Source organism: Triticum aestivum, chromosome 1D (genome assembly GCF_018294505.1).
Source record: "Triticum aestivum cultivar Chinese Spring chromosome 1D, IWGSC CS RefSeq v2.1, whole genome shotgun sequence".
In the NCBI taxonomy this organism is placed as follows: Eukaryota; Viridiplantae; Streptophyta; class Magnoliopsida; order Poales; family Poaceae; genus Triticum; species Triticum aestivum.
This window is the reverse complement of record NC_057796.1, coordinates 144058376-144076971: the sequence shown is the minus strand read 5'-3', so window position 1 is coordinate 144076971 and position 18596 is coordinate 144058376.

Sequence of the window (18596 nt, the reverse complement as noted above, 5' to 3'; positions counted from 1 at the left end):
CATCATACTTAGCAAGCATTTTACGAAAAGCACCATGAATAAAATGTGAACCACCATCAATCATTAAATATCTAGGGACTCCAAACCTCGGAAAATAATTTATTTAAGCATCTTAATAGAGGTGTTATGATCAGCACTACTAGTTGGAATAGCTTCTACCCACTTAGTAACGTAATCAACAGCAACTAAAATATGTGTATACCTATTAGAGGAAGTAAATGGTCCCATATAATCAAAGCCCCAAACATCAAATGGTTCAATAACGAGTGAATAATTCATAGGCATTTCTTGACGTCTACTAATATTACGAATTCTTTGACATTCAACACAAGATAAGACAAACTTACGGGCATCTTTGAAGGGAATAGGCCAATAAACACCGGATTGCAATACCTTATGTGCAGTTCTATCTCCAGCGTGGTGTCCTCCATAAGCTTCGGAGTGACACTTGCATAGGATCTGTTCCTGTTCATGCTCAGGTATACAACGTCTAATAACACCATCTACTCCTTCTTTATAAAGGTGTGGGTCATCCCAGAAGTAATGTCTTAAATCATAGATAAACTTTTTCTTTTGCTGCTATGTGAAACTAGGTGGTATAAATTTAGCAACAATGTAATTAGCATAATCAGCATACCATGGAGCAGTACAAGAAGCATTTATGACAGCTAATTGTTCATCAGGAAAGCTATCATCAATAGGTAGTGGGTCATCAAGAACATTCTCTAACCTAGACAAGTTGTCTGCAAAGGGGTTCTCAGCTCCCTTTCTATCAATAATATGCAAATCAAATTCTTGTAGCAAGAGAACCCATCTGATAAGTCTAGGTTTCGCATCTTTCTTTTTCATAAGATATTTAATAGCGGCATCATCAGTGTGAACAGTTACTTTAGAATCAACAATATAAGGTCTGAACTTATCACAAGCAAATACAACTGCTAAAAATTCTTTTTCAGTAGTAGCATAATTTCTCTGGGCATTGTCTAGAGTTTTACTAGCATATTGGATAACATTTAATTTCTTATCAACTCTTTGTCCTAGAACAGCACCTACAGCATAATTGCTAGCATCACACATAATTTCAAAGGGTACATTCCAATCAGGTGGCTGAACAATAGGTGCAGAAATCAAAGCTTTCTTAAGTATTTCAAATGCTTCTACACAATCATCATCAAAGACAAAAGGAATATCTTTTTGTAAGAGATTAGTCAGAGGCCTGGAGATTTTAGAGAAGTCCTTAATGAACCTCCTATAAAAACCGCATGACCAAGGAAACTTCTTATACCTTTAATGTCCTTGGGACACGACATCTTTTCAATAGCATCAACTTTAGCTTTATCAACTTCAATACCTCTTTCAGAAATTTTATGCCCCAAGACAATACCTTCATTAACCATAAAGTGGCACTTCTCCCAATTCAAGACAAGGTTAGTTTCTTCACATCTCTGCAAAACTCAATTAAGGTTGCTCAAGCAATCATCAAAAGAAGTTCCGTAAACGGAGAAATCATCCATGAAAACCTCAACAATCTTTTCACAAAAATCAGAGAATATAGCCATCATGCATCTTTGAAAGGTAGCAGGTGCGTTACATAAACCAAAAGGCATACGTCTATAAGCAAAGGTACCAAAAGGGCAAGGAAAAGTGGTCTTTTCTTGATCCTCTTTTGACACATGTATTTGAGAGAAACCAGAATAACCATCTAGAAAGAAAAAATGCGTATGTTTGGATAATCTTTCTAGCATTTGATCAATAAAAGGTAAAGGGTAATGATCCTTTTTAGTAGCTTTATTTAATTTGTGGAAATCAATTACCATTCTATAACCTGTAATAATTCTTTGTGGGATCAATTCATCTTTATCATTAGGAACAACAGTAATACCTCCCTTCTTAGGGACACAATGGACATGACTTACCCATTGACTATCAGCAACGGGATAAATTATACCTGCCTCCAGAAGCTTTAGTATTTCTTTTCTTACCACTTCTTTCATCTTAGGATTTAACCGTCGTTGGTGATCAACAACTGGTTTAGCCTCTTTCCCAATTTTATTTTGTGCTCGCATAGAGTGGGACTAATGCCCTTAAGATCATCAAGAGTATATCCAATAGCAGCACGGTGCTTCTTCAGAGTTTTCAATAATTTCTTTTCTTCATGCTCTGAAAGGTTAGCACTAATAATAACAGGATATATCTTTTTTCATCAAGATAAGCATATTTAAGAGTATCAGGTAATATTTTGAGCTCAAACACGGGATCACCCTTGGGTGGAGGAGGATCCCCTAGGATTTCAATAGGCAAGTTGTGTTTCAAAATAGGTCCCTGTTTAAAGAATACTTCATCTATTTCCCTTCTTTCATTCATAAACATATCATTTTCATGGTCTAGCACATACTATTCTAAAGGATCATTAGGAGGCACGGCAATAGAAGCAAGACCAATAATTTCATCTTTACTAGGCAATTCCTCGTCACGGGGTTGTCTACGAAATTTAGCAAAGTTAAACTCATGAGACATATCCCCCAAACCAATAGTAACAACATCCTTTTCGCAGTCTATCCTAGCATTAACGGTATTCAAGAAGGGTCTACCAAATATGATGGGACAGAAGTCATCTTGTGGGGAACTAAGAACAAGAAAATCAGCATGATATTTAACTTTCGCACAGAAGACTTCAACATCTCTAACAATCCCAACTGGTGAAATAGTGTCTCTATTGGCAAGCTTAATTGTAACATCAATTTCCTCTAACTCAGCAGGTGCAATATCGTGCATAATTTCTTTGTATAAGGAATGAGGTATTGCACTTGCACCCATATCACATAAGCCATGATAACAATGATCTCCTATTTTAACAGAAATAACAGGCATGCCTACAAGAGGTCTATGTTTATTTTAAGTATCAGGTCTAGCAATTCTAGCAGCTTCATTGCAGAAGTAAATAACATGCCCATCAATATTATCAGCCAAGAGATCTTTAACCATGGCAATACTAGGTTCGACTTTAATTTTCTCAGGGGGTTTGGGTCTCCTAATATTACTTTTGTTGACCACAGTTGAAGCTTTAGCATGATCCTTTATTCTAACAGGGAAAGGTGGTTTCTCAATATAAGCAGTAGGAATGACAGGATCATTATAATTGATAGTCTTTTCTTCAACTTTAATAGGTGCAACTACTTTTACTTCAATGGGAGGATTATATTTAAACCACTTCTCCTTAGGGAGATCAACATGAGTAGCAAAGGATTCACATAAAGAAGCTACTATCTCAGAGTCAAGTCCATATTTAGTGCTAAATTCACGGAAAACATCGGTATCCATAAAAGATTTAACACAATCAAACTTAGGTGTTATACCTGACTCCTTACCTTCGTCGAGATCCCAATCTTCAGAGTTGCATTTAATTGTTTCCAATAAATCCCATTTGAATTCAATAGTCTTCATCATAAAAGAACCAGTACAAGAAGTATCGAGCATGGAGCGATTATTGAGAGAAAGCCGAGCATAAATTTTTTGAATAATAATTTCTCTTGGAGCTCATGATTGGGGCATGAATATAACATTGACTTAAACCTCCCCCAAGCTTGAGCGATGCTTTCTCCTTCACGAGGCCAAAAATTATATATATAATTACGATCACGATGAACAAGATGCATAGGATAAAACTTCTGATGAAATTCCAACTTCAATCGGTTGTAGTTCCATGATCCCATAGCCTAAACCATGTGAATGCCTTTCCCTTCAAAGATAAAGGGAAGACCTTCTTCTTTATAACATCCTTGGGCATACTCGCAAGCTTAAATAATCCAAAAACTTCATCCACATAGATTAGGTGCAAATCAGGATGTAATGTTCCATCACTTGTGAAAGGATTAGCTAGCAGTTTCTCTATCATACCCGAAGGAATTTCAAAGTAAACATTTTCAGTAGGTTAAGTAGGTTGAGGAGCAACTCTTTGTTCTACTGGTCGGGGTGAAGATACCCCGAACAAGCCCCTCAAAGGATTATGTTCCATAGTGACAAGTGACAGTAAATTTCAGCACACTATATAAATTTTTCCTTACCAAATTCCACCTACCAAAGGCGCTTCACTCCCCGGCAACGGCGCCAGAAAAGAGTCTTGATGACCCACAAGTATAGGGGATCTATCGTAGTCCTTTCGATAAGTAAGAGTGTCGAACCCAATGAGGAGCAGAAGGAAATGACAAGCGGTTTTGAGTAAGGTATTCTCTGCAAGCACTGAAATTATCGGTAACGGATAGTTTTGTGATAAGGTAATTTGTACCGGGTAACAAGTAATGATAGTAAATAAGGTGCATCAAGATGGCCCAATCCTTTTATTAGCAAAGGACAAGCCTGGACAGACTCTTATATGAAGGAAAACGCTCCCAAGGACACATGGGAATTATCGTCAAGCTAGTTTTCATCACGCTCATATGATTCGCGTTCGTTACTTTGATAATTTGCTATGTGGGTGGACCGGTTCTTGGGTACTACCCTTTCTTGGACAAGTATCCCACTTATGATTAACCCCTATTGCAAGGATCCGCAACTACAAAAGAAGTATTAAGGTAAACCTAACCATAGCATGAAACATATGGATCCAAATTAGCCCCTTACGAAGCAACTCATAAACTAGGGTTTAAGCTTCTGTCACTCTAGCAACCCATCATCTACTTATTACTTCCCAATGCCTTCCTCTAGGCCCAAACAATGGTGAAGTGTCATGTAGTCGACGTTCACATAACACCACTAGAGGAAAGACAACATACATCTCATCAAAATATCGAACGAATGCCAAATTCACATGACTACTTATAGCAAGACTTCTCCCATGTCCTCAGGAACAAACGTGACTACTCACAAATCATATTCATGTTCATAATTAGAGGGGTATTAATATGCATAAAGGATCTGAACATATGATCTTCCACCAAATAAACCAACTAGCATCAACTACAAGGAGTAATCGACACTACTAGCTACCCACAGGTACCAATCTGAGGCTTTGGGACAAAGATTGGATACAAGAGATGAACTAGGGTTTTAGAGGAGATGGTGCTGGTGAAGATGTTGATGGAGATTGACCCCCTCCCGATGAGAGGATCGTTGGTGATGACGATGGCGATGATTTCCCCCTCCCGGAGGGATGTTTCCCCGGCAGAACAGCTCCGCTAGAGCCCTAGATTGGTTCCGCCAAGGTTCCGCCTCGTGGCGGCGGAGTTTCTTCCCGAAAGCTTTCTTATGATTTTTTCCAGGGTAAAAGACTTCATATAGCAGAAGATGGGCACCGGAGGCCTGCCAGGGGGCCCACGAGGCAAGGGCATGCCCAAGGGGGTAGGGCGCGCCCCCACCCTCGTGGATGGTGGGTGGCCCCCCTCTGGTACTTTCTTCACTCAGTATTTTTTATTAATTCCAAAATAACTTCCGTGGAGTTTCAGGACTTTTGGAGTTGTGCAGAACAGGTCTCTAATATTTGCTCCTTTTCCAGCCCAGAATTCCAGCTGCCGGCATTCTCCCTCTTCATGTAAACCTTGTAAAATAGGAGAGAATAGGCATAAGTATTGTGACATAACATGTAATAACAGCCCATAATGCAATAAATATCGATATAAAAGCATGATGCAAAATGGACGTATCACACCTCTTTTGGGCCAGTCGCTCCTCGAGCTCCACGGGAAGCGTAGCCGGGCTTAGGCTGCGACGCTCTGGAGTGGGGGATGGGGATCTGTGGGAAAGGGGGCATTTGGCAGGCGTCATCTAAGAAACTCAGGGCGACCTGGGTATGGAGATCGGTGGGTAAGCTGCACAGGCAAACCGGCAGATGTTGACAAGGGAGGCCTTGCGGCGGCGGCAGGGACCTTGCTAGGGTTTCGAGCGAGGGAGGGGGTGTGTGTGTGCGTGCACGCCTGAGGAGGTTTTGGTGTGTGTGTGTGTGTGTGTGTGTGTGTGTGTGGAGGGGGCGGGGGTGTTTGAGGAAATGACACGGGTACTGAAAATTTTACTACGCGGGAGTGAAATGCCGGGGCTATTGAAAATTTTGATGATGGTGCATCGCACACGGTCCAGAGATAACAATCGTGTGTTATGAAACAGAAAAACCCTCGAGCCGGGCAAATATTTTTGAGGGATGCAGGCGGGATTGGGAACAAGAAACATCACACACGGCCGAAACACAATAATCGAGTGTTATCAAACAGAAAAAGTTGCAGGCGGGTAGATATTTTTGAGAGGGGAAGCCTCGTGGAGCCCAATACACACGGTTAGTTTGAGTGAACCGTGTCTGTTGCATCATCTAACTTGTCTAATGTTCATAAATTTGTTAAAAAATGACGCTGGAGAGGGTCAGAACACGAACACACTTGCATGTGGACCAAATTTATGTATGAAAAGGGTGGTTTGATTTTCAAATACCAAATGCAACTTCGATGTGGCACCTATCTCGCAAAGCGCATGGTATTGCTTGCCCCACCCCCTTGTGTCGGCACGAAGGGGATCCTAAGCTATGAATGCGTGCCCCCTCCCCCCCAACCGAGGTTCACCTAGCAAAGTGCGAAGTAGCTAGCAGCCCCCTCCCCCGTGTCAACACGATGGGAATCCTAAGCTATGAATGCATGCCCCCCCAACCGAGGTTCACCTAGCAAAGTGCGAAGTAGCTAGCAGGCCCCTCCCTCGTGTCGGCACGAAGGGAATCCTAAGCTATGAATGCATGCCCCCCAACCGAGGTTCACCTACCAAAGTGCGAAGTAGCTAGCAACCCCCTCCCTCGTGTCGGCACGAAGGGAATCCTAAGCTATGAATGCATGCCTCCCCAACCGAGGTTCACCTAGCAAAGTGCGAAGTAGCAGCTAGCAGCACCCCCTCGTGTCGCCATGAAGGGAATCCTAAGCTATGAATACATGCCCCCCCCCCCCAACCAAGGTTCACCTAGCAAAGTGCAAAGTAGCAGCCGTCCCCACACACTTTCAGTCGGCGGGCCAGAGAGGCATCTCTCACCAAGATGGATCATAAAACGGACCAAGAATAATCGACCTTGGTCGTACAACCTCTCTCTTGTTGTTGCTCAAAGGTGATGGCCGTCCATGCGACCCCGGAGATGGGCTAGCTCGCCAATAATCACGCAAGTAGCTAGTCCCCGAAGACCACCACTGCATGTGTGTGGCCCAAACATATGTATGGAGAGGTGTGTTTTTGAGTAACAATGGAACAACTTTGATGTGGCACCATGATTTCGAACTAGATATCCCCATACTGAGTGAGGGTTAGGTTGATGATGCATATGTATGTTACACTACACTTCAAGCCAACGACGGGGATTCATGCATGCATGCGTGCATAGTATATGTGCTCGAACTTAATTAGGTCTGAATCTCACCATGATCTATACTACGATAACACGAACCAAATGAAGAATCCGCCATGGTAACCTATCTTGTTGTCGGTCAAGGTGATCATGGATGTCCACGCGAGCCCATGAATATTAGGCTTGTCGCCGATAACCACGCGAGGCAGTGTACCGTTCGAAGGCAACCACTACATGCATATGTATGGAGGTGATGCGTGCATGCATGTTTGAATACCATTTCACAACATTGATGTGGCGCGTGCGTCAAAAATCGTACACTAGCTCCCGACACAGAGCGAGATCGGTTCATGACGTGTCGTTGTACTAGCCACCTCGACTCGATGGGAGGGATTCATGCATACACATGCATGTGTGTGTGCTCAAATTGTATCATGCGTGTCATCCTAGAGCATGACCTATATATACCGTATTACAAGCAAAAAAAATAATCCCCTCCTAAGTCAAATTAACCTCTCCTGTGTTGTGAGGCAAAAAGTAGTGATGGACCAAGCGGGCCCACGGATGGAAAGCATCGACATCGCTGATAACCGCTTAAGTGGGTGCGAGATGACAACCACCACCGCTTTGCATGTGGGCCAAACATATATATGTTGAATACCAAAAATGCACAACTTTGATGTGCCACATGCCTCAAAAACGTAAACCATGCACCCACACAGAGCGAGGTTCATGAAGCGTACTACATATGATGGTCCCCTTCCCCTCTCTTCACCGCATACTATATGCTCCTGCCGTAATATGTACAACCCAAAAGAATCCTCATCGATGGTGAAATTAATTAACCTCTCCCGATGTAGGTCAAAGTGATGCATGCATGCATCGACGATGGTGTCATGGGCCCACAGATGGAAGTGTCACACGTGAGTGTCCTAGCTAGGATAACCACCGCGTGCATGCATGTGGCCCAAAGAGGTGTTGTGTGATGTTTGAATAGCCAATTTAACAATTTTGATGTGGCACGTGCCTCGGAAACCGAAAATTCACACCGAGTGAGGTGTACTTGTTCATGGACGCGTACGTATAGTATATATGCTAGTCCCCTCCCACCTCTTCGACGCGTACTATATACTACCATAACACAAACAAAAAAGATTCTACCTTGCTGGTCAAATTAACCTCACTGCCGGCTATTCGTCAAAGTGATGGATGACGACCTCGCGGGCCCACAGAAAGCGTCACACGCGAGTATCGAGTGTCGTGTAGGACAACCATCGACTACATGTCACCAAAACATGTATGTATGAAAGGGTTGTGTAATATTTTAAATAATGAATTCACGACTCTGATGTGGCACCGGCCTGCCTAACAAAATGGCCAACCCAAACGGTGGCTCACAACTCGTAGTGTACTGCGAGCCACCCGCCACCCCCAGACGCACACCCCCCACACACACCGTGAAACCACCGCAACTACGATGCGTGTTAAATTAATTATCCTGTGGTGAACATATTTTACCAAAGGAGGGACGTTTTAATTTCAAAAAAATCACAAAGATCACGAACATGTTTTAGTACATTAATTGATTGATTTTCTATGGGTATAATGTGCAAAAATCAAATTTGAGCTACATGCACACATGACAGTGCACCTAAATGGATTGCAAAAACACATGTGTCCCACTGGGTGCATGTTTACTCCCCTGGCAACAAATTTCAAACATTGAGAATCTTGATTTTTAAATTCTAGTACATCCAAAACTTACTTGAAGTTCATGAAACTTATCATGTTGTCATATGGACACCAATACAAAGTGGCATTGTACTTTTTTTGTCAAGTTTGAGACCAGTTTTGATGTAATCTTTATCTAATTACAAACGAGAGATTATTAATAATTGGGAACCAATATCCCAAACGGATTATTTATTCAAACCATGAGCGTTAGACCAACAATGGATACGTGCCATGCTTCGGTTAAGCAATAAAGCGGCAACATTAATCATCCAAATAGAAAAACAATATACGTGCCGCCGCGCGACCCGTGTGCCGTGCGAGCTGGCGTGATTTGATGGGACGCATGCGAGCAGTCCGCCGCGCAGGCATACCGGGAGGCGTGCGTGGAGGTGTGTGAATTGATGCAGGCGTGCTCGCTGCGCAGTGTCATCGAGAGGCATGCGAGTAGCTGTGTGAAACTTTGGTAGGCATACCAGCAGTCCGGTGTGCAGTCTCACCGGGAAGCGAGCCATCGGTTTGACCGCCGCCCGCCTCTCTCCTAGAACTCCCACTACTTCATATTAATGGTGCTCCCGAGCGGCCGCACCCCCATCCTCGCCACACACACAATCCTCTCTCTCCGCTTGCATCCTCAATGCCGCTCTCAGTCCTCAAAGCTGTCAGTCTATGAGGATGCCGCCGAAGCGCCCCATCGGAGGCAGTGGCGACGCTAGGGCTGCTAAAGCACCGGAGCATGACGTGGAGATGGAGACAGAGGTTGCCATCACCGCCGGCGAGTTATCGCTGCACCCTGACGGCGTCGAGCTTCCACAACCGGAGGTGGAGTTCCACACCGACTCTGGTGACGACCCTGGCGACGACTCCGACGACCACTCCGGCGACGACTCCGATGACGAGGGATAGCTGGTTAGTCATCTATACCCATTTATGTGTCAAATAGATCATAGGGTTTCTCTAGTTATTCCTACCTCCCTCTTTTTGGAATAGAAATCCTATGGTTATGTTCTCCCAATCCATGAAATCTGAGTAAGTTTTGTTAGATCCATGTAGTGTATTGATTGTTTGAATGGTACAAGTGATAAGTGATTAGTTGTTTCATCTGTGCAAATGATTTCTGCTAGTAATCCGACTAGGGTTAGTGTTCGTGCTAATAATTCCTAGCCAGGACTTGACAATTGATTTTCAATGACCTACATATGTTTGTGCCATTATTTTCTTTAAGATTGGTTTGTACATAGACGACTGTGCTTAAAAATCAAACAATAATCTCTGGATATGTATAAATAAATAGCCATAAATTCCTAATCCCACTTCACGGCATGTAGTCATTGATTTGATGCCAAATTTGTTTTACTATTTGTATAGGTGTTGTCTGATGATGTGGACAACGAGGATGAGATGGCCATAGGAGGTACAAGAGGCAAATCCTAAGGGAGATTTATGCGGGAATGCAATGGTGGCTATCGATGCCCATTTTGGAACCATAAGATTCATGACGCGTATCTAAGTGTTCTGGTGCATGCAAGAGGACGGGCCGTTGGCTCCTTCAAGCAGAAGTATTCTGGCAGGGTGGCGCACGATGCGTACGCCGAGTACCTGGAGAAGTTGCAGGATCGTGCCGGCATGTGAGATGAGATGTGGGATCGAACTATGTATGCTTGAGTATGCTTAATGACGGTTGAACTATGTACATATGGTTGAACTATGCATGTGTACGTGTACGCTTATTATCTATGTCTGAGTATGTTTAATCTATGTTTACTTATGTCTAACCGTGGGATATGGATGCAATCAGTTTGGTTGATGCAATCTACCTCCGTCTTGGTTTATTGGTTCCCTTTGTAATTTGTGTTAAATTTTGACCAAAGGTTTAACTGACAAAATGTTAGTCCAGGTTAGCAAAAATTATATCGTTGGATGGGTATTTGAGCATAGTGTTCAATGATATAATTTTTGGTGACATGCATAAACATTTCTTAGTTAACTATTTTGGTCAAAATTTGGTAAAAATTACAAAGGGGACCAATAAACCACCACAGAGGTAGTACGTCAATCACACATGGTTCCCGAAATTGGAACCATGTGCAATGACTTTCATTTTGCCTGTTGCGTCAGTCACACATGGTTGGCTCTAGCAAACTGTCGCCTCAAAAATTCTGTGGGACAGAAAACCCTCACCACCCAATTCAAAGAGGAAAAAAGAAAACCCTCACCATCCCCACATCATAAACACCCTCACCCCGCCCACCACCCCCCTCCGGTCCCCATTCACACCTGCACAAGCTCCTCCGCATCTATCCATGGCACCGCCTATAGCGGCGGTAAACACTTAGCTCGACGCTGCCAGGCTGCCGGCAAAGCCCACCGCATTTTGCCACTTCCGCTTGTCGCCGCCTATCGCCATTGACTTTCTCGACGCTGCTCGGGGTAGACCCAGCTCCGCTCGGTTGGGGAATCTGCCGTACTGACGGTTCTTTCTCATGGACAACAAGGTAACTAATTTAATGACATATTATCTCATCTCTTATCCCAGTTCATCTGCCTCCTTTAAACACCCGGCCGAAATCACCGTGAATTCATTTTTATTCAACTGATTTGAGGGTTTTCTTCCGTTCATAGAGTGTACAGTGCGCATACACATCAAGAGCTTGCGGCCTCCGCTAGACATTCCATCTCACCGTATGAGATGACTTGAGGATGCGCGCGATATGTTCAATCTCACCCTAAATCGGCTAGCATGGCCTACTTTCCTGAACATATTCTAAATATACACCTGGATAAAAGGTGCCACATGCACCATATACGTCAAAGGGGATTTCCCCCCTATTCTTTCTATATTAGGAAAATTAATGATGTATTGTTCTTTCGATTACTCTCATATTTCCATGACATCATGTTTACCCTATCTGTTTAATTATAAATTTTTGTCCTTCGATTTCGACTGCTGTACAGTTCTTTCAATTTGGGCCCATATTTTCTTTAACAATCCTACCATTTTCTGCAGCGCGTCCCTTGCTATGCAACAAAATCTGTACTGCACAATCTTTCCCTTTACATAAATCAAGACTGCAGGGATGTCATACTGCACACAAACTATGGATTTACAATCGTTGCTACTGTAAGACTTGATGAACATGGTGACTCCTATTTTGGCACTGGCTTTTGGAAAGAAATTGCTAAGTTTTATGAACTAAAAGCTGGCACTGGAATTGCACTGCACATAAAAGGGCTTGGTCATGAGATGTATGGTAACTTCCCCGACGATATCATCCGTCCAGACTTTGCTCGAAGTAAGTTTTCTTTTCAACTATCTGCATGCTGACTTACCCAGCAATATCAAATGAATCGTGTAGTATTTAAGCAACCAACTATTATTCCCTTTTCTTACTATATTCCTACCTAATAACTTTTAGCTACCAATACACTTTTCTATTGCCCTGTTTTAACTAAATATTCCCTGTACTCCAATTTCTATCAAAAAACGCCACTGACAAGGAGACTCCGGAGGTGGAGAACGGGGCTGCCAATAAGCGGAGGCAGGGCGAGCTAGAACCACAAGCGACTCAAGCAGGCCTAGACTTCATCAGCAGCCTTCCCGATGATATGTTGACAGTCATCATCTCCCTCCTCCCAATCAAATATGGGGCGCAGACAACCGTCCTTTCCCAGCGGTGGCACCCCCTATGGAACACCAGCCCTCTCGACCTCATCGACACCCATGAGCTCTGCCATGGCTATCACAAAAGCTTGGATGCGCTCTCCAAGATCCTCGGCAGTCACCTTGGCCCAACCAGAGGCCTTAGAATGGGCAAGTTCCGTTCCAACGGCAAGGACCAAGCCAAGCTTGATGACTGGTTCCGTTCCCCTGCCCTAGATCAGCTCCAGGAGCTCACTTTGATGATGGGCATATGCAGTCGCTGCCAACGTCCGCACTCCGCCTCGCGCACACGCTGTGCGTCGCCAAGTTCAGGAACTGCCATCCCCCTCAATGACGCGCCCGCTCTTGTTCTACCACGACTGAAGCACCTCGAGCTCGTCGCTGCCTACCTCTCAAACGGTGACATGGAGCGCCTGCTCCATGGCTGAACTGCACTCGAGTACCTTCGTCTTCAGGCGATCAATGTGTTGAGTACCTTCCACATCACCTCCATGACTCTCCGGACTATTTATGTGTGTTGCTGGTGCGGCAGGAAGACATCACAAGATGTGTACCACGGTATGGTCATTGAGGACACACATGCACATGAGAGATTACTTGTAGTTGATCAAGAAGGTCCAACAAGAATCAATGTCATTTTTGCACCGAAATTGACAGTGGTGGGCTACTTGTCTGACAAATACTCCGAACTTGTTATTGGATCCACACCTGTTCAGGTACAACAGCCACCTTCTACCTCTCCTTGTACAAATTAACATTATTTATAATTTTGAAGATGTTTGTTCGTCTGTCATTCAGAAAATGATTCCGACAAGCTTGACCCCGAAACTACACACAATGAAGGTCTTGGCACTAGAATCTATCGGCCCCAACCTGGAGCAAGTTGTGAGTTTCCTGAGATGCTTTCCGTGCCTGGAGAAGCTATATATCGAGGTGATATTCCTTTCCTGGTAAATGTTAACCATAAGGGAGTTCAATTTGTGACACCTTTTTCCAAGTTTACAATGACAATGTACTATGATTTCTGAAGGATTCTTTTGGAGGATTTCAGTACATACATGTTCCCCCATATTGGTTGCTTGATCCATATGGTTACAATCAATAAGCATTTCTCCTTTGGATTCATCTGTACTAGTTTTCTTAGGGAACTTTTCATCCACTCCAACCTCTTGTGAAGAAGGCTACATTTTTCTAGAATGTAATCAAAAGCCCATGTTAATCATGTTAGATCGAAGATGGCATGTTAGTGCATTTTACAAATCCTACAAACCAAATAGGCCTGTAGTAATGTTCAAAACTGCATGTAGGCACTAACACGTTTTCTTCTTTTGCAGATAAGATTAGGCCCAGTGGTGGATAATGTGATATAATATAAGAATCACGTCGAATGCCTAGATCAGCATCTCTCAGAAATTACTTTGAACTCCTACTGAGGGACCTCACCGGAGATTATATTCGCCAGGTTCTTTGTTCTCAGAGCAAGGGTGCTGAAGGAAATGAGGTTTGCCCTACATTTATTTCGCAAAAAAGAATGCTTTGTTAATCTGCGCCGGCCCTACGGCAGAATGCAATAGGCTCCAAAAATGCCGAATTTCATTTTGGAACTTCAGATGACAGAGTAATCGGAAGTCATCGTGTCAACCCCATACATGACTTCTAAGTGGCTGACACCTTTCCAAAAATTGTGAGGTTTCGAAACCAGACTTAGAAGTGGTAATATTAGTTTGAACCTCTCTGACATCCATGTTCAGCGGATCAGCGCGAGCGTTTGCAGCTGATGAGCTGAATTTCATTTCTAATATCAGTTTGAACCTTGTACTCTTCGAATTTGAGCCATATAACTCTGGAATTTGAACCTTGTATTATTTCAAACTTTTGTGGTACAATCGTTGAAATGGCATCGTATGAGACTCGTATGTTGGTAGCACTATTTTGACCTTAATATGCAATGGTCTTAGATTTTATTAACCATTCTCGAATCTGTTTACCTTGCCGATCTCACAGCACACGATCTGTATAGCTAACTCAACTATGATCTTCGACATTATTGCACACATTTGGTTTCTTCCACCGTGTGCCCTGTAGAGTGCAGAATTAATTAACGCACTCGAGTGTCCATCATCACCCATGGGTAAACTTATGGCCAAAGTCATTCCACACACTTCGCTTTTACAAAGCTTTTTGCTAATAAACGCCCACGATTTGTCCCTCTTCTAGCTGACGCGCGACCAAACTAGCCGGGCGGGAAGCTTGCGCGGTAGACTGTGCGGTAGCACGGGAACATGCTCACCGACAATACATTTGGTGCCTCTTCGAGCCCACACGTGTGGTGTAGTGTTGTCAAGCGTGCACTAGAATCCTCCGCTATGAATGTCGTGACAAGACGTGACGATTACAGGCCGGCCGGCCCCCATTTATTACAACGGCCATTTAACCCTTGGCTCTCTTCAACCTTTCAATCGCGCCCCACCATTGCAAGAAGCACACCCACCACGAGAAATTCTTAGAGGGTATCCTGCGTGGCTCCAATGGCGCTCCGAGCGGCTGCCGACGACGAGCAGAAGTTCACCATGCGTGCCGTGGTGGACACCCACAGAAGGTTCATGGACCTCGATGGTGTACAGCAACGACCGGTCAGGGTGGAGCACTCCATCCACATCATGGAGTTGTTGCTTGCCGAGGAGAAGTACAAGGTGGTCGGGTTCGACCTCGAGTACACGCGCGCTCGTGCCGGGTCTCGTCCCAAGGTCGCCGTCGCCCATATGTGCGTGCGCCACCACGTCCTCGTCTACCACTACTACCTGGACATAAGGCCTTGTGAGCGTTTCGCCAGGTTTGTCAACAACCCCCACTACATGTTCGCTACGGTGGAGATCACCAACGATGTAAAGGCGCTCGAGAATTCGGGCATCGACTGCCAGAATCTTGTCGACATCCAGGGCCAATACAAGATCTGGGGCAGCAAGGAGCATGAGAAGGACTCACTGGTTCACCTCGCCGAGGTCATCATGGACCCCTACTACAGAGACATGAAGGATTTGTGCAACAAGGACAAGCATGCCTGGCACTCGTCCTGGATGGAGAAACTCGACAAAGCTCACGTCGTGTACGCGGCCAAGGAGGCGTACACGAGCTACGACATGTACAGGCGGATCATTGACATGAGGAAGTGCCTCCTTCCCCAAAACGGTCAGGGATCCAGCCAGAAGCAGAGCAATGGCAAGCGTCGTCGCAACACTAAGTAGATGATCAGATCCTCGTTTCTCCTAGTTTATGCATGTAATTGCTTACTTTGGTGTGTGGAAATGTTATGTGTGTAGTCACTTGTGTAATTGTATGCTTAATTTGGTTATGCAATGCTATATTTTTAAGTATATATGTTGATGCTCTGTAGACAGAGCATAGATGTTGTGCGGACAAAGAAAATCACATCACACACGGACTAAACAATGGAACCCGTCGGTGATGTTTTCATCAACCACTCACAATTGTATAACCAGCAATCATTTGCTCACAACACACACGGCTTGTTAGCAGCAATCATCCGTGTTGTTATCGGTCTTCACACACGTTTCTGATTACATACCTGTTTGCCGCGTATCACACACATCTTGTTAAGTTGAACCGTTTCTGTTCTCTTGTCTCGACGGAAACAGTTCATCCGAGTGAACCGAATGCCGTATATCGCATACACCTTGATCTGGCTGACCATTTCTTTTCTGTTGCCTAATCACAAACAATTCATCCGAGTGAACTGTATGTTGTACATCGCACACACCTTCATCTGGCTGCCCATTTCTTTGGTTTCTCCTCATCGCAAACAGTTAATTGAAATGAACCGTATGCCCTGCATCGCACACGCAACTAAAATCTGAACCGTGTTTGATGCATCGTCCATCGCAAATGATTTGCACCTTTTTGATGGGTTTTTTACACCACCATTTGCGATTATTGCATCGCACACAGTTTCGTCGAAGGGTCTCTGATCATAGTGTCGCGTTAGCAGCATCCTGCAATAGTGAACTCTACATCCTGATGTGCACCTAATCTATGTGGATGAAGTTTGTGGATTATTTAAGTTTGCAGGTTTACCCGGAGATGAGGTTAAGAAGAAGTTTTTCCCTTTATCTTTGGGGAGAAAAGCATTGAAATGGTATAGGCTATATGATGATATTGGAGCTTGTTATTGGAATCGATTGAAATTGGAATTTCACCAAAAGTTTTATCCTATGCATCTAGTTCGTCGTGATCGGAATTATATATATAATTTTTGGCCTCGTGAAGGAGAAAGTATCGCTCAAGCTTGGGGGAGGCTTTGCCCCAATCATGAACTCTCAAAAGAAATTATTATACAAAAATTTTATGATCGACTTTCTCGTGATGATCAATCCATGCTCGATACTTCTTGTATTGGTTCTTTTATGAAGAAGACTATTGAATTCAGGTGGGATCTTTTGGAAAGAATTAAGCGCAACTGTGAAGATTGGGAACCCGACGAAGGTAAAGAGTCAGGTATAAAGCTTGAGTTTGATTGTGTTAGAACGATGCTTTTCATAATTTTAGCACTAAATATGGACTTGACTCTGAGATAGTAGCCTTTTGTGAATCATTTGCTGCTCATGTTGATCTCCCTAAGGAGAAGTGGTTTAAATATCATCCCCCTGTTAAAGAAAATATTGAGGAGCCATCTATAGTTAAAGATGAAACCATCATTTATAATGTTGACCCAGTTGTGCCTACCACTTATATTGAAAAACCTTCTTTCCCTGTTAGGATAAAGGAACATGCTAAAGTCTCAACCGTAGTTAACAAAAGTAATATTAGAGCACCTAGACCTTCTAAAAAATTAAAGTAGAACCTAGTATTGCCATGGTTAAAGATCTCTTGGTTGATAATATCAATGGGCATGTTATTTATTTCTATGATGAAGCTGCTAGAATTGCCAAACCCGATATTAAAGATAAGAATAAGCCCGTTGTTGGCATGCCTGTTGTCTCAGTTAAAATAGGAGATCATTGCTATCATGGTTTATGTGATTTGGGTGCTTGTGTGAGTGTTATTCCTTTTACCTTATATCAAGAAATTATGAATGATGTAGCACCTGCTGAAATAGAAGATATTGATGTTACTATTAAATTTGCAAACAGAGACACCATCACACCACTTGGGATAGTTAGAGATGTTGAAATCTTGTGTGGGAAAATAAATATCCTACTGATTTTCCAGTTCTTGGTTCTCCACAAGATGATTTTGTCCCATAATATTTGGTAGACCTTTCCTGAACATTGTTAATGCTAAGATAGATTGCCATAAAGAAACTATCAGTGTCAATTTTGGTGATGTGTCTCATTAGTTTAATTTCTCCAAGTTTCGTAGACAACCTCATGATAAATAATTACCTAGTAGGGATGAAATAATTGGTCTTGCTTCTATTGCCGTAACACCCACTGATCCACTAGAACAATATTTGCTTGACCATGAAAATGGTATGCACTTGCATGAAAGAAATCAAATAGATAAAATATTCTTTGAGCAACAACCTATTTTTAAACACAATGTGCTTGTTGAAACTCTAGGAGGTCGTCCTCCACCTAAAAGTGATCCTGTGTTTGAATTAAAGCAATTGCTTGACACTTTGAAATATGCTTATCTTGATGGAAAGAAGATATATCCTGTTATTATTAGTGCTAACCATACAGAGCATGAAGAAGAGAGATTATTAAAAATTCGAAGGAAGCACCGTGCTGCTATCGGATATACTCTTGATAATCTTAAGGGCATTAGTCCCACTCTCTGTCAGCACAAGATTAATATGGAACCTGATGCTAAACCCGCTGTTGGTCATCAACGGTGATTGAATCCTAAGATGGAAGAAGTGGTAAGAACTGAAATACTAAAGCT